This window comes from Phacochoerus africanus, chromosome 3 (genome assembly GCF_016906955.1).
Source record: "Phacochoerus africanus isolate WHEZ1 chromosome 3, ROS_Pafr_v1, whole genome shotgun sequence".
Taxonomy (NCBI): Eukaryota; Metazoa; Chordata; class Mammalia; order Artiodactyla; family Suidae; genus Phacochoerus; species Phacochoerus africanus.
In genome coordinates, this window is record NC_062546.1 from 93,189,405 (window position 1) to 93,211,460 (window position 22,056).

Genomic DNA, 22,056 nt, shown 5'->3' on the forward strand with positions numbered 1-22,056 from the left:
ATGATGGGAACTCCTCTTTTCCTTTACATTTAAAGAACAGAGTTGAAAATTGAATGAAATAATGCATGCAAATCCCTGATAAAGAAGAAGTATTAATCTCTGTCTCATCTACTTGTGAGAATTTTTAGGGATATTACAGTCATCTCCTCCCTCCTACCATCACCTCTTAGTGTTAATCTCTGTCTCATCTGCTTGTGAGAAGCTTGTGAGAATTTTTAGGGATATTACAGTCATCTCCTCCCTCCTACCATCACCTCTTAGTGAATAGTGCAGCAATAAGTTTGTGTGCCTATTAATAAGGTAATACCTCTAGAAGGTGTCATATTTAACAGGAACTTAATGGTGTGGAGCTAAACCTGCATTTCATCTGCTGTGATCATGCACAATGTGGCTTATTCCTCCCATGGTCTCTTATCTGCTTGTATAATTCCATAGTGCCTGCCCCATCCTTTCCTCTCTTTGGTGAGACCAGGTACCCGAGGGCACCTTGAAGATGGGTGAGTTATCTGGGAGCCTTTGGTTCATGCTCCCAGCATCTCCCATACTGCTATAGGCTCCTGGTAATCACTAGCTTGCACACTGACCTCAACATTCAAACACACCTTATATCTTCCTGCCCTAATAGGAAGTTTATATAGTCTGCTCTCTCTTCCAAATTTTATGTGCCTTCTGTGTGTTTCTCCAGTTACACCTGTGGCTTATGACTTATCCATCCAGTGCCCTTTCAAATACAGTCATGCATAATGGCTGAGGCTAAATATAAAATAAACATATTTAGTGGTTCTTTGTATGCACAGTTAAACTGCCCTTATTAAGTCACATTATTCAGGGTCAGATTCTATTTTACGATAGAGACAAGGGAACAGTTTAAGCAAGGGAATTACCATGGATTCTTGTCTAAAGATAAGAAAACCATTGGCAGCACCTGCATTTGGCATAAAAGCCAGACCCTTCCTCTGGATAAATAACAATTTCTTGTCCAGATGTTCAGGAATCCACTGGACAAGGTCTCAGGAACAGGAGTGCCCAAGGCATTCGTGACAAATGATTTCGTTGGATGCAGTCTGCCCAGTCTATCCCTATTGCTCTTTGCAAGTTTATCCAGAATTCTACCATTTCTCACAATTTCTGCTGCTACTCCCCACCATAACCTTTCCTACGGAAAGTTGAGTAACTTTTATCCTGGCTATTGTGGCTGCAACTGTCCACTCTCAACCCATTGGTCAGATAAAACTGAGAGCATGTGACTCTTCTAATCCAACCCTGCCATGATTTCCAGCTCGAATTGCTGATGATACCCAGTCAAGCCAGCTCATCCCCTTGGGGCAAAAGATCCCCCCAGTCCCTTATCTTCCTGCTCATTCCTCTGTGAATTCCTCAGTTCCCTCTCAGTTCTTCACACATAGTGGCCTGCTCCCCCAGCATGTGTTAACTCTCTCTCTTCACCTGCTTTAACTCTTTCCCAGGGATCACACATTCATGGAGGTCTTTACTATTTGAGCCCTATTTGGAATTAAACTCTCATATGGCATTTTTCCCCCAATGTTTTGCTTTATTATTTTTATCAGAGTATTTAACATGATATATTCCTATAAATTATATATGTGTGTGTTTGTGTGTGTATATATATATGTGTGTGTGTGTGTGTGTGTGTGTGTGTGTGTGTTTATATATAATTAGGCCTGCACCCGTGATATTTGGAAGTTCACAGGTTTAAGGGTTGAATAGGAGCTACAGCTGCCAGCCTTTACCGCAGACACAGCAATGCCAGATCCAAGCTGCTTCTGTGACCTACACCACAGATCACAGCAACGCCGGGTCCTTAACCCATGAGCAGGGCCAAGGATCAAACCCCCAAGGATTGATCCTAGTCAGGTTTTGTAACACTGAGCCACAAAAGAAATTCCTATATATAATATATTTTTAAATTTTGAGTTTTCCTATTCAAAGGAAAGTCCATGAGGGCAGAGGTATTTGCTAATTCTGTTGCTATTCTATCCAGAGAACGATGCCTAGACCAAAATAGAAGCTCCCTACATATGTATTGAAAGAACAAATCTGTGAGTTATCTTCACATTTAAAAAAAAGTTTTTATGCAAGAGTTCCCATTGTGGCTCAGTGGGTTAAGAACACAACATAGTCTCAGTGAAGATGAGGGTTCAATCTCTGGCTTCGCTTAGTAGATTATGGATCTGGCACTGCTGCAAGCTGTGGCATAGGTCACAGATGTGGTTCAGATCTGACATTGCTGTGGCTGTGGTGAGGCCTTCAGCTGCAGTTCCAGTTTGACTCCTGGCCTGTGAACGTCCATATGCCACAGGTGCACTATAAGAAAAAAAATATGCAAACATTTCTTCAAAAGATATTTTAAATAAAATATTTTTATCAAACCAAATATGGGTCTGCTTGCCCATGCACAGTAAAGCCAATATCTTTTTTTTTTTTTTTTTTTTTGCTTTTTAGGGCCACACCCACGGCCTATGGGAGTTCCCAGGCTAGGAGTGGAATCAGAGCTGTAGCCTCTGGCCTATACCACAGCCACAGCAACTCAGGATCTGAGCCATCTGCAAATTACACCACAGCTCATGGCAATGCCAGATCCCCAACCCACTGAGCGAGGCCAGGGATCCAACATGCATCCTCATGAATACAATTTGGATTCATTTCCACTGTGCCACAACAGGGACTCCAAGGCAATATCTTAACACTGGGTTGTGATGACAGAAATTGTAGACTTTATTGCAGGTGCCAAGCAAGGAGAATGGGCAGCTAGGGCTCAAAAGACCCCAAATCCCTGATGGCTTTTTAAAAACAAGGTGAGGGATGTGGTTGTGGGGTGTGTGATCAGCTTACAGACACTCTTCTAACTGGCTAGTGTTGGTTACTCAGGAGTCAACATCATCCACCTTCTGGTTCTAAACCATCTGGTCTACCTGCTTGTGGGAATCATGCAGGTAAATTCTTCCACCTTGTGGGGTTTTAGCCTCTGTAAAACATCTCAAGGATATGATTCAGGATATAATCCACAGCACTTAATGAGGAACTAAAAGTCCTTGACTTTGTTTTCTGTGTAAACTATTATTATTATTTTGTTTTGCTTGACTATTTGCTTTTGCATTTTCTCACTTCTTTGACTTAATTTGCTCTTTGGAACTCAAGAAAGGTCCAGGAGGACAAAATTTTACTATAAGCAAGAGTTAAGGGAGATGGCAGGGTCCTACTCAGTTATAATATAAATAGGTGAGAAGTTCTGGCAAAAGTGTGATCTTATGGTTAAAATGTGATCATCATTATGTTAACTGATTACACTGGTGTTACCATATGCCAGGCTTTTGTTCTAAGAACTTTACCTATATTTATACAGTTTAGCTTTTTAGCAACCAAGGATAGAGTTACAATTATTTCCCCCATTGTACACATATAGAAACTGAGCCACAGAGGGTTGAGAATGTTTACCAATGTCACAAAGCTAATAAAACAGGAGAGCTGGAATTTGCCTGGTCATCAAAACCCTAAATGGGTCTTGCAAATCTCAGGCCTTGCAGGGTGATGCCTAAGAAATTAACAGAATCCCTGAAGTTCCCAGCTGCCCTGTTGACAACTGCCAGCTGCAGGCTGCAGACAGAGTGAGACCCACAAGTAACTTATGATCTGGACAGGCCAGTCTTCTCACACATGTATATCCATGCATCTGGTAGAGGTCATTTCTTCCTTCCTTCCCTACTTCCTTTTTCTTTCTCTCTCTTTCTTCCTTTCTTTCTCCTTCTCTCTTTCTCCCTCTCCCTCTTTCTTTCTTTCTCTCTTTCTTTCTTTCAGTGGCCTCATCTGCCCCACAAACTACTGGAATTCTCATTATTACAAGGCTTTACTATGAAACCCACAGAATTTATTTGTCCCTCCACAAATTGTGCACATTTGTTAATTCCATTTTTCCATTGATCCACTCTTACTTGTTCATGAGTTCTAACACTTCCTAATAAACCACGAGCTCCTTGAGGATAAAAACTGTGTCTTTGTTGCCTCTGTATCCCCAGAACAAAGAATCCTGCTAGAGGACCTCAGAGACTGGTAGCAAATGCTCACTGACATTTGGTGACCTTGCCTGCCAAGGGTCACAAACTTAGAGAAGAGCAAAGATGGAATTTTATCCTACTCTACTACATTATAGGACAGTCATAATCCCATAAAATGATTCCACTTCTCTCTACATGTTTCACTTTAGATACTCAGCATCATTAAAATCCATTATCTTTCCTCATTCCTGTAATGTCTCTATGGCAACTCCAGAAACAAACCAGACATTCAAAAATTCCCCTCAGCTGGAGTATTGAAATCACAGCCCCCTGGTTTCAAGCACCAGTGAGGATATTTTTCTCTGCAGAATGTCCAGCTGTAATTGACCTCAACAGTAAGGAAGCTATTATCTACTATAGCAAGAAGTTCAGAGGAAAGAGAGTTTCAGAGTTTACTCACAGGTCAAGATGACCAAAGTAGTTTCCAGGCCTCCCCCATCAGAAACACAGCATCTAGTCAGAAAGAAGAGGAGAATTTTCTTTAATCCATCTGTTTTTCTGAAGGAGGTGAAAAATAAGAAACAAATCTGGAGATAGATAGGGACAACCATATTCAAGAGGATTATAGCACTAAGGGAAGGGGACCATTGCCATAGGGGAAACACTTACACCATGAAATGTGCAGGCATCACTAAGGTCAGACATAAAGGGGCTTTCTTTTATAGGGAGGGGTAGACAAGGTAGAAAGAGCTGAAGAATTGGGTGGAGGTGGGATGAGCTGGGCTGGTGTGAGAGGATATCGTTCAGAGAATGTTTCACCCGAGGTGCACCCATCCTCAAGAGAGGCTGTTTTTGTTTTTTGTTTTCTTCTGAGGGCCATACCTGCAGTATATGGAAGTTCCCAGGCTAGGGGTGGGATTGGAGCTGCAGCTGCCAGTGAACACCACAGCCACAACATGCAGATCTGAGTGGCTTCGGCAACCTACACAATAGCTTGCTGCAATGACGGTTCCTTAACACACCGAATGGAGCCAGGGATCAAACCTGCATCCTTGAGGACACTACATCAGGTTTTTACCTGCTGAGCCACAAGGGGAATTCTGATAGAGGCTGTTAAAGGGCTTAGTGTGAGGGTGAGGCCAGCATTTCAGGACCTGGAGAAAGGAGGGAATATTAAGCAAATTTTCGCCAAGTCAAGGGAGTAAGTATTTTGCCCACATTGGTTTGGGCATTGAGGCAGTTTAGCCAATCATTTAGGAGGCACAGAATGGGAATTCAGAGAGCCTATGTCTGGCCTTGCCATGGGTCAACAAGGGCATTTTGAGTTATCTAGGTGGGTCTTTGAGGTGAGCTGTTTCCCAGAATATACAGGTGCGGGGGGGGGGGGTCTTAAACTATCACTGTTTTTCAGATCACAAGGCCAAGCAAAGTTCAGCACTGATGGAGAGAACCCTTGTTCCCAGAAGCTCAATACATTGACTACTTCTCAAGATTCACTGGGGACAACTGGGTGGCAGGCCAGCATCTACCTGCAAGGAAGGCTATAAAAGGACATCCAGCATTTTCAATGTCTCCAATGGAATAGGGATCCCGTAAGAGAGGAGGAAGAGGGAGAGTGATCCACACACCCTCCCCACTCCACACCAGGAACTGACCAACAATAGCTGAAGCGAGGGTTGGTCATTACGGCACATTTGCCTTGTTCATGGCAAGTCAATAGCACTTGTCATAGAGCTGCAAAGAACACCCCAGTCAGTATCTAAGTATGATTATACACAGATAAAGCTGAATTTCTAGAAGATGATTAAAAACCTGAGATGAATTCATTCATGTGATTCATCAAAGGTAACTGATGATTTTAACATATCTGTCACCGAATTCTCAAAATTTACACACTCTCCTAGAGTCTGGAAGTGTTAGGTAATGACTATACATGAAAGTGAATATTGTAATTGGCTTATATGACTCAGGCCAGGTTCAAATGACAAAGGTTTTAACAATTTTCTAATACTTCTAAAAGGCAACAAGAATTTCTATTAGATTGGAGTTCCCTGGTGGTTCAGCAGGTTAAGGATCAAGCATTGACACTGCTGTGGCTTAGGAAGCTGCTGTGGCACCTATTCAATCCTCGGACCAGGAACTTCCACATGCTATGGGCAAGGCCCCCCCAAAAGAAAATTCTATTAAATTGTCGTTGTTGTTTAGTGAATGAGGGTCAGTAGGTTGTGCCTTTCAAGTGTGTGCACATGAGGTCTTTAGGCAGCAGTGAACCTCAAGAGATTGAAGTTTGGACCTGACCTGACTCAAGACAAGTAGTGAGCTAAGCTAAGTCTCTCCATAAGGACAGTATAATTGACTGAGAAAGGAGGCCTCTGCATTCAAGTTTGTCATAGAATTAAGCTGAGGCAATAGGGAACTGATTCAGGTGTTCACATCCAGGGAACAGTGCAAAACTAACAAAATAATTTATATACCATAATGTCACTTGTGTAACTAAACATGCATCCAAGATTAGATATTTACCATGAGACTATACAAACTTATTAGAATATTTTCCTATGATGACTAAATAGAGAAAAAAGAAAATAATCAGGCAGATGCCTTGCATGGATACCAAGCATGCCATGGGCTAGAAATATGATCACCATCTACTGATCAAAATGATTCTTCTTCTCTGGACAAAGGCAAGTATTAAGTCAATGAAATTTATAAGAGGAAGAAAGTTAAAGGTCCAGGAGAAAATTTCTACCAAATTTTAAGGAGGGCTATCAGCAATGCAAATGTCCTTATGAATTATTTTCATCACTCTCCAGTGGGCCTAGAATAAAAGCACAAAAATGCTCATTTGCAGTTTGAAAGCTTTCTCTTGGTTAACCCCAGGCCACCTATCACTTTCTTTACCTGTTTCTCTTGTGTGGGGGCCAAATAGAACTGTGTCACTTCTCATTTATTATTTGAGGACTCACCATGAGTCAGGTAACAGTCGTCTCTGCCCACTCAGAGCTGACATTCTAGTGATGGGAGATAGGCTGTAAATAAAAACATTATAAATAAGTGAAATATGTGATTCTCTAGAAGGTTCTATGTGTGCCAGACAAAAAAGTAAACTTAGCGGAGTTCCCATCATGGGTGGCTCAGAAGTAATGAATCCAACTAGTATCCATGAGGATGCAGGTTCAATCCCTGGGCCCACTCAGTGGGTTAAGGATCCAGCATTCTGGGAGCTTTGGTGTAGGCCGCAGACCCGTCTCAGATTCCCTGTTGCTGTGGCTGTGGTGAAAGGTGGTGGCTCCAACTCTGATTCGACTCCTAGCCTGTGAACTTCCATATGCCATGGATATGGCCCTAAACAAACAAACAACAAAAATCTACCCAGGAGCAGGCCCAGGGTATCAGGATTGGCAGGAGGCAGATGATAGTGTTAAACAGTGTCACCTCGTGGAGATGATGCAATTGGAATAAAAGTTTCAGAGGTTAGGGAATCACCAAGAGGTTTGCAGAGAAGAAATCTCCGGGTTGAGGAAAGATCTAAGGCCAGGGTTGATGCATAAGTGGTGTGTGTGAGGTACAGCAAGGCTGGTGTAGACGAGCAGAGTGAGGCAAAGATGGAGGATGGGAAAAAGTCAGAGAGGAAACACCAGCCGGACCAAGAGGGAGCTCAGTGAGGGCACAATGCCAGCTTGGATGAGCCCCACACTGGAGTGACCCTGCTAGAAATAACAGGGTCATCGTTGAACCCAGGTCTGCTACCCCACAGACCAGCCCCACTTCCTTTGCACCCTGCTCTTGCCTCTCGGTGCAGTTCTCAGTGTAATTAGGCATATAATGAATACATTTATTGGGCAAGATAATGCTATTTTCTAAAAAGAATAATGAATATATGGAATAAGTTGTTGAACAAAGAAAATCTAGTGGGGCATGTGAAATTAAAATGTTGCCAGAAGGTCAAAATTAATTTTGGAAACATTGGTGGAACAGAGAGTTTTACAAAGAGAGAACTGAGAAAATAAAAGCTGCGGGAGCTCAATGAATAAAAAGGGCAAAACATCTATCCAGAGGTCTTTTGCCTTTGCTGGAATTCATTAACTTTTATTTTGGTTTCAACCCTCTGAAAAATTTCTGCCTAGAGGAATTCCTTAATTTGGATTTCATGTGGCCTGTGGAAGCAAAGTGAGGCTTGAAGGGGCTCAGAGGCTGAGTGGGTGCTGGGCAGGGTCCTGAACCACCCAGGAATGTCCAGAATCAATGGGGAGTTTGGGGCAGAACAGGGAAGGAGGCATTTTGCTGTTGGACGGCTAGAATCAATCTTTTCTTTTCTTATTTATTTGTTTGTTTATTTATTTTTGCTTTTCAGGGATGCACCTGTGGCATATGGAAGTTCCCAGACTAGGGGTTGAATCAGAGCTCAGCTCCTGGCCACAGCCACAGCCACAGCCACAGCCACAGCCACAGTCACAGCAGGATCTGAGCCATGTCTGCAACCTAACCACAGATCACAGCAATGCTGGATCCCTGATCCACTGATCAAGGCCATGGACTGAACCCACATCCTCATGGCTACTAATTGGATTCATTTCTGCTGAGCCACAACAGGAACTCCCAGAATTAATATTTCTTGTTAATGCACAATGCCCTAAAAAAAAAAATACGGCACCCAGAGAGTGTAATATTTCTCTGGTCTGTCTTTGTCTCCTGGCCACTGACAAGTCTCAACTCTATGAGTGTTTCTCAGTTGCACAAATCAGGATTCAATGTTTTCAGATCTTCAGGGACTGTTTCATCTCTCCTCATCACCCACTGAAAAGAGTCAACATTTTTTTTCATAAATACTGTCCTTTAAATTAATCCAAAAGGAGGACATGAAGCAAATTCCCCATCCCCTCCACCATACAAGCACATGTATTTTGTAATGCATTTCATTTCTTTTACTAGTTCATTGTATGCATATAGATCATTGATCTTTATACACACTCTTATTGCTTCTCTTTATTTTAATCTGTGGAAATCCTATTACCTACATGATGGCAAGATGACATAGCATAACATATCTGCTAAAATTACCTTCTCTGGGGAGTTCCTGTTATGGCTCAGCATGTTAAGATCCTGACTAGTATCCATGAGGATGCGGGTTCAGTCCCTGGCCTTGCTAAGTGGGTTAAGGATCTAGCATTTGCCAAAGCTGCAGTGTAGGTTGCAGATGTGGCTCAGATCTGGTGTTGCTGTGGCTGTGGCATAGGTAGCAGCTGCAGCTCCAATTCTACCACTATCCTTGGGAACTTCCATATGCTACAGGTGTGGCTCTAAAGAAGAAAAAATAAAATAAAATAAAACAAAATGAAATGAAACAAAATGAAATAAAATAAACATTCTCTGAAATCAGGTTGCTTTGCATGGAAGGGTGAATCAACTATCTCCTAGCAAGATTACCTGGGCCAACAGAAATAATGATACTTCCCAGAGAGTAAGCGCTTAATGAATAACCACTTTCATAATAATAATCATTATTGTGATTACTTACAAAAGATATCATTTAATTCTTGTATATTTAAAAGTTCTGATACAAGAAAAGGCATATTCCTACTGAAGCTTTACAAAAATATCATTATCATAATCTGAACACATTTTTTTCCCACATGTTGCAGAAGGTGCTGTCAGTCATCACTATTTTGGGCATATCAAACCCAGGACTTCCCGCTGAAAACACTGCTCTTCTGATGCCCTTGGTCTTTCTATAGTCTCTAGAATATAGATCATGCACCCAGTGAGCCCTATGTGCTATTGAGTTAATACCCCTGGGAAGAGTCCGAAACCAGAGACAGAGCTGAGGGGCAGAGAAGGACACCAGCTTTCTGGTCCCTTGGGTGGAACAACTGTGAAGCGCACTTTGTGTTGTCTCAAGAAGTCCCAGTAGGACTGAGCCCCTGTTTTCTACAGTTCAAGCACTGCTTTACCAACCTTTTTTTTTAGTGGCTTCCTTCTTTGTCTACCTTGTTGCTTTTACTGTGCTTCCTGTGATCATTTCTCAAATAAACAACTTGGACAAATCCTTATCTCAGGGTCTATTTCCGGGAAAGCTCAATCTAAGACACACATTACCAAAAGGTAACATTTTTTTTTCCCTATCTCACTGCACTCTTTAGAAGTACAAATTATAATGACCACATAGTATTCAATTAAGGGGAATGTCATAATTACTTTTACTAATACTATAATGTTGGATGTTATCTTGTTTCCCAATTTCAATGCTAAAAATGTTGCCAGGAGTTCCTGTTGTGGCTCAGTGGAAACAAACCTGACTAGTATCCATGAAGACATGGGTTTGATCCCTGGTCCCGCTCAGTGGGTTAAGGATCTTGTGTTGTCATGAGCTCAGGTCCCACGTTGCTCTGACTGTGGTGAGGCCAGCAGCTGCAGCTCCAAGTCAACCCCTAGCCTGGGTATTTCCATATGCCACCAGTGTAGGCCTAAAAAGCCAAAAAAAAAAAAAGTTGCCAGAAAGAATAGATATCTTTGTTTTAAAAAGGTTTAAAAAATAAAGTAGTATGATTTCACCATTAGATTACACTCAAATAAGGAACTCTTGGGTCAAAAAATACAAACTCTTAAATATTGCTTGAGTATATATTTTAAAACTGATTTCTAATAAGGATTCGCTATTTACTACTGCCATTAGCCAAATGGAATTCTCAAATTCTTCAAAATCTTGTATACAGAGAGTCTTCATTCTACGTAGCCTGGGCTCATTTCGAAGAATACATGTATTTCCCATTATCAGTTTTAATTTTGGACAGAAAACAGCATGGTGGTCAAGAGCCTCACCTTGGAGCCAATTGGTCAGAAGCATGTGCTGCTGCTTTTTTTTTTTTTTGTCTTTTTGTCTTTTCCAAGGCCACTCATGCGACATATGGAGGTGCCCAGGCTAGGGGTCTAATCAGAGCTGTAGCCGCCGGCCTATGCCACAGCCACAGCAACGCGGGATCTGAGCTGTGTCTGCAACCTATACCACAGCTCACGGCAACGCCAGATCCTTAACCCACTGAGCAAGGCCAGGGATGGAACCCGTAACCTCATGGTTCCTAGTCAGATTCATTAGCCACTGAGCCACGACGGGAACTCAATTTATGTGCTGTTTCTTAGTTGAGTTCACCAACTTAAGATAACTAACTCGTGACCCTTCCTGCAAAGGCTTTTTGAAAAGTTACCAGTCACCTTCTTGTGGAAGTTACCACTCCCTCCTCCGTACTACCACAGCACAAGGCCCTTGCTTCTGGGAAGCATGCATAACATACAGCCTACTCAATAGGGTAACCATCATTCCTATCTATACCTCTCAGTTCCCTTGAGTACACTCAATGGCTACAACAGAGTAAACATTGCAACTATATTTAAGAAAATGAGAGGAGTTCCCATTGTTGCTCAACAGTAATGAGCACAACTAGTATCCATGAGGACACAGTATCGATCCCTGGCCTCACTCAGTGGGTTAAGGATCCAGGGTTGCCATGAGCTGTGGTGTAGGTCACAGATGTGACTTGTATCTGATGAGGCTGTGGCTGTGGCTGTGGCTGGCAGCTGCAGCTCCGAATCAACCCCTAGCCTCAGAACTTCCATATGCTGTGGGTATGAGAATAAATATCCCAACCAATCCTGCTTAGGAATAAAGATAATTATAGTGATATAACTCAGAACATACACATAAAAACAAAAAATATCTTTCAGCTAAAACTCACTGAATATTTCACATGGAATTTATTCAGTCATGGTAATGGTGTGCCAAGTCAGGCCCTGCCATCTCCATTCATAGGTGTAGCATGTTGACTAGTGTTCCTCCAAAATACACGACCACACAGAACCTCAGAATGTGACCTTAGTTGGAAATAGGGTCTTTGCAGGTGCAATTGGTTAAGTATCTTGGAATTCTGCCCTTCAATCCAATGAAGGATGTCCTTATCAAAGTAGGGTAGACAGAGACACAGGGAAGAAGTAGATCTTCACATGGCAGCTAGACAAAGACTGTCACAAGCCAAGGAAATTTAGAGCCACCAAAAACTGGAAGGGACAAGGACAAATATTTTCAGGAGATTTCTGAGGGAGTTTGACCCTTCCCAAATCTCAATTTTAAACTTCTGACCTCCAAAACTAAGTGTTATTATGACACTGAGGTTGTGGGCATTTTTTACAGCAACCCTGGGAACTAATATTTGCATTTCCCTGGGTTTCCAGGATAAATACCACATCTACTACATCATACGGAAAGTTTCCTAGCTTATCAGAGATAGACAGCAGGAGCTCTACAGAACATGCAAAGAGTGGGGTCAATATCAACTAAATGATAAGTTTAAGATACAATACAAATTAGCTTGATTTTTTAAATTTAATCTAATTTTTATTTTATATTGGCATAGAGTTGATTTTCAATGTTGTGTTAGTGTCAGGTGTATAGCAAAGTGAATCAGTTATACATATGCAGATATCAGTTCTTTTTCAGATTATTTTCCCATATAGGTTATTAGAGAATATTGGGTAGAGTTCCCTGTGCTGTACAGTAAATCCTTGTTGATTATATATTTTATATACAGTAGTGTGTATCTGTTAATCCATAACTCCTAATTTATCCCCCACCAACTTTCCTTTATGATAAGCATTAAGTTTGTTTTCTACTTCTGGGAGTCTATTTCTGTTTTGTAAATAAGTTCATTAGTATCATTTTTTTAGATTCCATATGTTAATGATATCATATGATATTTATCTTTTACTTCATTTAGTGTGATCATCTGTAGGTCCAACATGTTACTGCAAATGGCATTATTTTATTCTTTTTCATGGCTGAGTAATTCTCCATTGAATATATGTACCACATCTTCTTAATCCATTCATCTGTCAATGGATATTTAGTTGTTTCCATGCCTTGGCTATTGTAAATAGTGCTGCTATGAACATTAGGGTGCATGTACATTTTTGAATTAGAGCTTTGTCTGGGTATATGGCCAGGAGTTGGATTGATGAATCATGTGACAACTCTATATTTATTCTTTTAAGGAAACTCCATACTGTTTTCCATAGTGGTTGTACCAATTTACATTCCCACTAGCACTTTAGGAGGTTACCTTTTCTCTACATCCTCTCTAGCCTTTGTTATTTTTAGACATTTTCATGCTGACCAATCTGACCAGTGAGGTGGTACCTCATGTTAGTTTTGATTTGCATTTCTCAAATAGTTAGTGATGTTGAGCATTTTTTTATGTACTTTTTGGCCATCTGTATGTCTTCTTTGGAGAAATGCAAATTAGCTTGATTTTAATGTTTCCTGAATTTCAGACACAGTTTATGTTAAATCTTCCCAGCCCCACCTCCTTTTACAGTTTCACAGTATGACAAATGATACAGTGCATAAACCTTATGACTCTTGTTTCATAACCTAATAAAAGTACCCCCACATTTATCTGCCAACCAGTCATCTATCTCTGGGTGTGAATCCCACTTCATAACAGCAGCAATTCTCTGATGACATTAATACCTCCAACTTCTCTCAATGAGAAATGTCAAATAAGCAGGACCTGTTTTCCACAGCCTGAATCACACTAAAAGGGTGCTCCTTTTCTATCACCGAGAAAGAAAATGTTAAAAAGGTAAAGTGTTGTTATTTAAAAGTGTTTGAAGTTTCCTTAGAGTGATTTATTTCATTTTAGGCAATAGAGTGACTACCTCATTTTTTGGGGAGAGTGGAGAGAAATTTAAAGTGCACCCTATCCATTTGCCATCATGAAGGAAAGATCTGATTAGGTACAACTTAAGTTTTCAGATGTCAATATCTACAGACTTGTCATGATATGCTTCAATCATCCAAATACTATATTTTGTTGTGATTATAGACCCTATCTTTCAATTTCCCAGAATTTTCCAGTGGTTATTAGTTATCTTTTTCTATTATTTAACCTCTCTTTCTTCTTCCAACAGAATGGGAAGTAGTTATGACAGAAAGTCAATGAAATGCTCTGGGATTGTGTGTGTGAATTCTCTAACTTGTCAAGATTAGAGGATATTTGAAGATGAAAAGAGAAACAAACTTGAATACAATGAGGAAAACACAATTACCTTGTTTGATACATCATTATTTTAAGGCTAGTTCAACACTTTCTTATTACCTGGAAGCTAGAAAGAATTTATGTAAAATGCAGACACTACTAGTGAATATGAGAGATTGGCTAGGATATTAGGCTTTCAGAGTCTCCAACTCCATGCAGTTGCTGTGCATTTTCATTGTGAAATTGTAACTAAGACTATCTGGTACCATAACTAAATATTTTGGGAACTCAGTAAATAAAAAATCTCACAATCTCGTAGGGCCACAACTCTTGCGTCCTACAAAATCCAATAATAATAAAATAATAGTGTTGGGTTTTAGTTTCCAGTGTCACAAAATCTCAGGCATCAAAACAGACCACGTTGGGTGAGACCTCTCTGGTGCCAAATAGCTGAGACTGAGCATAATTACTAGGGAGGATTAATTACTAACTATTGTTTATTACACATATGTGGTTAAACAGTTACTGTGGTCTAGACCACCATTGTCTCCCTCCAGGCCCATCTGTGCAATCTGATAGTTGGCCTCTCCCTTTTCACATATGCTGTATTTTAAGCCTGTCTCCAATAAAGGAAAAAAAAAATGTCATTAATGGCTACACAGCCTTCAGTCATTTTCCTTGCATAAGGAAAGAAGTCCAAACCACTGACAGTGGCCTTCTGGCTTTTCATGTTCTGGTCCCTACACACTGTCCATGCTCAGGTTGAGTCCTTTTTCACCTCTTTCACCACAATTGAGGCTTACAGAATTTTTCAGTTCCAAAAAAGTTCAAATCTTTTCCTGCATCAGACTTTGACATATGCCCCTTTACTGTAAATTGAATACTATTTCCTCAAATCTTGACTCTGTCCTATTTGTCGTTAAACTGTGAAATGAATATCTTCTGCGTTTGGAAAGACCCACACCAGCTGGAGTGTCTGTGCTATCGCTTCGCATTTTCCACAAAGACCTAGAACTTAACCAAAAACCTCATGTTTCCCTTGCCATGAGGATCCGTCAGCTTCCTTACAGATGCCTCTGGTTTACCAGAATAACCTCAGTTATTGTCCACATTCATTACCTGTTTCTCTCCCGTTAGCATCTTCTATAATGAGTGTGATCCCTTGTCTTTTTATCTGTTTTAAAATGAGACAGAGGAATTGCTGTCTCTCTTTACTTGCTATTGCAACTCTTGAGCCTTGCATAAATTTGGACTGTACATGTATTACCTAAAGGAATGGACAGGATGGTGGAGAAAGAAGCTTATTGGGATGAGTTTTGTAGGAAGTGGATAGCACAAAAATACATCACTCTTGAGATTTTTTCTGTAAACTTGAAGCAGACACATATATGGCCAAACAAAAATGAAGGAAAAAGAGAATTCTTTCTTTTAAATTTTTTTTTTTGCCTTTTTAGGGCCGCATCCGCGGGATATGGATGTTCCCAGGCTAGGGGTCTAATCGGAGCTGTAGATGCCGGCCTACACCACAGCCACAGCAATGCCATATCTGAGCTGCATCTGTGAGCTACGTCACAGCTCACGGCAACGCTGGATCCTTAACCCACTGAGCGAGGCCAGGGATCAAACATGCAACCTCATGGTTCCTAGTTGGATTCGTTTCTGCTGTGCCATGACGGGAACTCCTCTTTTCAAAATTTACTTTTATTTTTGGCCATGCCCTCAGCATATGGCATATGGAAGTTCCCCAGGAGCCAGGGATCCAACCAGTACCACAGCAGCGACCCAAACCATAGCAGTGACAATACTAAATCTTTAGCTCACTGAGCCGACAGGGAACTCCTTTAATTTTAAATTTAGAATATACCAGACCATGCCTATGTGGGAATGGAAATGACTCAATGGAAACACAGATATTTATGGTTCGGGAGAAGCAGGTTAAACAAATAGAACAGGTGGAAGGAGACAGTTACCCTAGATGTGAGGGAACTGACCTCTGATAGGAGAAGGGACAATTCCTTCTTTGTACTGGGATTAAGAAAGCAGAGCTGAGTAGAGTGAGACCACTGGTTGGTAATGGGGAAATGAGGTAGTGTAATTTAGGGATTTCTTTTTTATTTCAATGTCATTTGAGCAGCCTCATATTTGAGAGGGGAGGAAGAAAGAATGATTTGGCAATCTTATGGAGATAGATGTTATACAATATTTACTCTCAGGAGTGAAAAATGATCCTTCTAGAAAAATGTGGGGGGGTGTCATGATAATATGGAGTACTCATTTTGACTTGTTCTACAGCTTTTGAAGTGAGAATGGCTTTGTGATTTCTCCCTGCAGCAGAGCTCTCAGCAGAGGGTCTTACTTTGCACATGGACTGTGGTGAGCTCTATATTGTTTGTCATCAGAAATACCGGTAATCCAGCAATGGCAATGAAAAAGCTTATAAGTATTTTAATGAGTTGAGCCAATAATATGAGTTTGTCACTATTATTATTATTTTTTTCTTTTTAGACCCACACCCATAGCATATGGAAGTTCTGGGCCCGGGGGTTGAATCAGAGCTGCAGCTGCTGGCTTATACCACAGCCAAAGCAACGCCAGATCCGAGCTGCATCTGCAACCTACGCCATAGCTCACAGCAACGCCAGATCCTTAACTCACAGAACAAGGCCAGGGACCAAATCCATATCCTCACAGACACTGTGTAGGGTTCTTAACCCACTGAGCCACAATGGGAATTCCGAGTCTGTCACTATTATAGTGCCTATTTTACTGACATGGAAACTAAAGTTGAGAGTGTTAAGTGACTTATCCGAGCTCATGCAGTTTAGAAGTGGAATAATCAAGATGGTAGGAGTACACTGGCTTTGACATTAGTTTAACAACTATGTAGAGAAGTTAGAACCACAAAGGTTAGACTCCAGGGAAAGGGAGGCAGAGGACTCAGCTGAAAGATCAATGCTCTAAACCAGAGGGAGGTATGGCAATCCCAAAAAACACTTGAGGAAAGCATGATTTGTGGGCACTCAGTGGGTCCCTTCCCAGCCCAACTTACTCTCAATGCTCGGAGCCCAGAGAGAATCTGACATCGTGACACAATTTTTATTTTTATTTTCATACAATAGCAAGGGAACCAATTAGCAATGAGCTTGTGGTTTGCTCTCCATGGTGGCACCCGCCTCTCCTGGTCAGCCTTCTCACGGTCAAGTACCATCTGCTCCAACATTCTGTCCTTGACAATCTGCCACCTTCGTGTTCTCTTTATTTAAGCAAAGAATAAATCAAGGTCCTTCACTTTTATGTAACCAATAAAAAAGAACTAAATGCTCCTCAGAAATTGGATACAAGTGCACAAGTTGAGAGTGACATATTTACATCATGTCAGAAATGAAAAAGGGCTGCTTTCTCCTCTTCAAACACATCTGTTCTATAAACACATTCTAAAGAGTGTATTGTTTACTAAAACTGTGCCTTTCACTCATTTTTTTTTTCTTGTTAATAGGCCCAGTTTCAGCATTGACTGTTAGAAGAAAAACAAATTATTCTCCTTATTTACAGACAATTCTTTCAATGTCATTTTACCTTGATATGGTGAAAGCTATGTTAAATGGAAATGTAAAGCTACTAACAATAGACATTGAATTGATCCTACTTTAATTAGGAGGAGAATATGGTCATGGGTCTACAAGTCATCACAGGGTGGGAGGTAACTGTTTAGTGTGCCTGTCACCAGGGAATAGGGTAAGCTCTCCCCTGGGATTTCAGCAGGGCTGGTGCTTAGTTGAGGGCCTGCAGACTAGCACTGAAAAATGTTGAGTGCTTGCTAGAGATGAAGATAGCAAGACATTGCAATTATCAATAAAACTGATGATACCATAATTTCAAATAATACACAATGAAGTTTTCCATGTTTCTTACCCTGTGCTAAAACCATTTAACTGAGTTTCTAATTTAATCTTTAAATAAACTTCTTTAGCGAGTTTCTTGGTGGGGCAGCAGGTTAAGGATCCATTGGTGTCACTGGTGTGGCTTGAGTGGCTGCTGTGGTGAGGATTCAAACCCCAATGCCACTGGTAGGGGGAAAAAAAAAAACTAAGTTAACTCAGTTTCGTCAGTTTCACTGATGAGAAGAATAAGGTCTGAGATTCCAGGTGAATGTTTCAAGGTCACAAAGGTGACCAATGGCTGACCTATGATTCTCATATAGGATTTCTGCCTTTGTGGATTTCATGACTGTTCTATATTTAATGTCTCAGGAAATTGTAAAGACCCAAACCAGGGATTCAGGAAGTTGAGTTATTTCATGAAATCTGAGGAGGAACTTTAGGACCAAAGTGATATAAAATCAAGGCTAAGAACCAAATGAAGGTGGTAAAGAAAAAGGCTTGGAATTTGTCTTTGTCTTTCTGGCTCATTTCACTCAGTATGAGAGTCCCTAGCTCCATCCATGTTGCTGCAAATGGCATTATGTCATTCTTTTTTATGGCTGAATAGTATTCCATTGTGTATATATACCACTTCTTCCGAATCCAATCCTCTGTCGATGGACATTTGGGTTGTTTCCATGTCTTGGCTATTGTGAATAGTGCTGCAATGAACATGCGGGTGCACGTGTCTCTTTTAAGTAGAGTTTTGTCCGGATAGATGCCCAAGAGTGGGATTGCGGGGTCATATGGAAGTTCTATGTCTAGATTTCTAAGGTATCTCCAAACTGTTCTCCATAGTGGCTATACCAGTTGACATTCCCACCAACAGTGTAGGAGGGTTCCCTTTTCTCCACACCCCCTCCAGCACTTGTTATTTGTGGATTTATTAATGATGGCCATTCTGACTGGTGTGAGGTGGTATCTCATGGTAGTTTTGATTTGCATTTCTCTTATAACCAGCGATGTTGAGCATTTTTTCATGTGTTTGTTGGCCATCTGTATATCTTCTTTGGAGAAATGTCTATTCAGGTCTTTTGCCCATTTTTCCATTGCTTGATTGGCTTTTTTGCTGTTGGGTTGTATAAGTTGTTTATATATTCTAGAGATTAAGCCCTTGCCGGTTGCATCATTTGAAACTATTTTCTCCCATTCTGTAAGTTGTCTTTTTGTTTTCGCTTTGGTTTCCTTTTCTGTGCAAAAGCTTTTCAGTTTGATGAGGTCCCATGGGTTTATTTTTGCTCTAATTTTGATTGCTTTGGGAGACTGACCTGAGAAAATATTCATGATGTTGATGTCAGAGAGTGTTTTGCCTACGTTTTCTTCTAGGAGTTTGATGCTGTCCTGTCATATATTTAAGTCTTTCAGCCATTTTGAGTGTATTTTTGTGCATGGTGTGAGGGTGTGTTCTAGTTTCATTGTTTTGCATGCAGCTGTCCAGGTTTCCCAGCAATGCTTGCTGAATAGACTTTCTTTTTCCCATTTTGTGTTCTTACCTCCCTTGTCGAAGATTAATTGACCATAGGTGTCAGGGTTTATTTCCGGGTTCTCTCTTCTGTTCCATTGGTCTGTCTGTCTGTTTTGGTACCAGTACCACACTGTTTTGATGACTGTGGCTTTGTAGTATTTCTTGAAGTCTGGGAGAGGTATGCCTCCTGCTTGGTTTTTGTTTCTCAGGATTGCTTTGGCGATTCTGGGTCTTTTGTGGTTCCATATAAATGTTTGGATTGTTTGTTCTACTTCTGTGAAAAATGTCCTGGGTCATTTGATAGGGATTGCATTGAATCTGTAGATTGCTTTGGGTAGTATGGCCATTTTTACAATACTGATTTTTCCAATCCAGGAACATGGACTATCTTTCCATTTCTTTACATCTTCTTTGATTTCTTTGATGAAAGTTTTATAGTTCTCGGCATATAGGTCCTTTACCTCCTTGGTCAGGTGTATTCCGAGGTATTTGATTTTGTGAGGTGGAAAAATGTAATTGTAATGTATACATGTAAGGGTAACCTGACCCCCTTGCTGTACAGTGGGAAAATAAAAAAAAAAAAAGGCTTGGAGCAAAGAGCATGTCTAACAATTGTTCTAATAATCCTGTGGTTCTTAGAATTATGGAATTATAGCAGAGTATGAAATGCCAAGAATCTCTTCACCTAGATTGAAATTGCAATGGCAAACTCTGTCAGTTGTAACCATTTTGGAATTCTGGAGTTTATTGAAGACTCACAACTTTCATAGGAAGGCTGAGAGAGTAAATTATGGTTTATTTCTGACAACTTTAGCTCTTCATATATTAGTAGCAGCTCATCAGACACCCCAGCCATGCATCAGGCAGCCATGCATATATTCCTGAAGCAGAAGCCATGGGAGGCAAAAAGAACCTTGTCCTCTAAATACTGGGCATCTGTACTGATTGATGTTGGTGCTTCTGGTCACAAAGGTGGGGACAAGAGGTGGGCAGCCATTGTAGTTGCACCTTCCCCCAATGTTGAAATACCCTCCCCTTCAGACTGAAGTCACTTCCAAGGAATTTAAAGAGCTGGGACCCTTTTACTGTCCTTAATTTTCCTTCTTTTTCCCCTTTTTGGGAAAAAGACATTAAAGACTAGAACATTCAAAAATAACTGCATGTGTGGGAAATATAGAAAGTGACTCTGTAGGCCCAGGGAAAGATTCAGGAAAAACCTAAGAAGACCTTACATTCGCTCTCCAGGATGATCCTCTGCAAGAGATAGACTAAAACAATAAAAAATAAAACAAAACTAATAAGCAAAGACAATAACAACAACAACAACCAAAAAAAAAAAAACCAGGGAAGGGGAAAAATCTGATCCCCAGAGTTACCACCTTATTAACTTAAAATGTCCAACTTTTGACAACAACAACAAAAATCACAAAGCATACAAAGAAATAGGAAAATATGACCCATTCAAAGGAGATAATAAATTAAAAGTAATAGTCTATGAAAAAGACCTAATAGGACACATTCTAGACAAAGATTAAAACAGCTTCTTAAAGCTATTCAAAGTAATAAAGGAATATGCGAATAAAGTCAGGAAAATAATGTATGAATAAAATGAACATGTTAATAAAGACAGAAACCACAAATAAAAAGAAACCACAAATAAATTTTGTGCCTGAAAAGTACAATAACTAAAATGAAAAGTTTACTAGAGGAAATCAAAGACAGATTTGAGCAGACAGGAGAAGGAATCATTAAACTTGAAAATAGGTCAATGGAAATGATGGAGTGTCAGTAACAGGAAAAAAATGAGACTGAGAAGAGCAAAAAATGCACAGGTGACACAACCAAATGGACCAACATAGCACACTGTGGAAGTTCAAAACAAAAGAATAAAAAAGATAGAAATATTAAAAAAAACTAATAGCTGAGCACTTCCGAAATATGATTAAATACTTGAATGTAGACATCCAAAAGGTTCAACAAACTCCAGGTAGAATGAACTCAGAGACCTATACCAAGACATATATAAAATCTAACTTTCAAAAATAAGAGACAAAGATAAGATCTTTAAAATTACAAAGAGAAAGTGATTGAAAACACATAAGGGATGCCCAAAAAGAAAATAGTCAGATTTCTCACCAGAGACATTGGAGGCCAGATGGCAGTGGACCAAGATAAGTAAAGTGCTAAAAATTTTTTTAAAAGTAGCAATCAAGAATTCTATAACTATCCTTCAAAAGTGAAAGGGAAATTATGATATTCCCAGCTAAAAAGAATGGAATTACAATAGCATCCAAAATAATAAAATATTTAGGAATTAACTTAACCTAGAAGGTAAAGAATTGCACAATAAAAACTTTAAAACATTGCCAAAGGAAAAGAAACAAGTCATAGTAAGGAAACACATACCATGTTCATGGACTGGAAGACTTAATGCTGTTGAAATGTCCATACAATCCAAAGCAATCTACAGATTTAATGCTGTTCCTATCAAAATACCAATGATGTTGTTAGAAGAAACAGAAAAACCCATCCTCAAATTCACATGGAATCTCAAGGGGTCTCAGATAGCCAAAGCAATTTTGAAAAAGAACAAACCTGCATGAGTCACACTCTCTGATTTCAAACCTCACTAT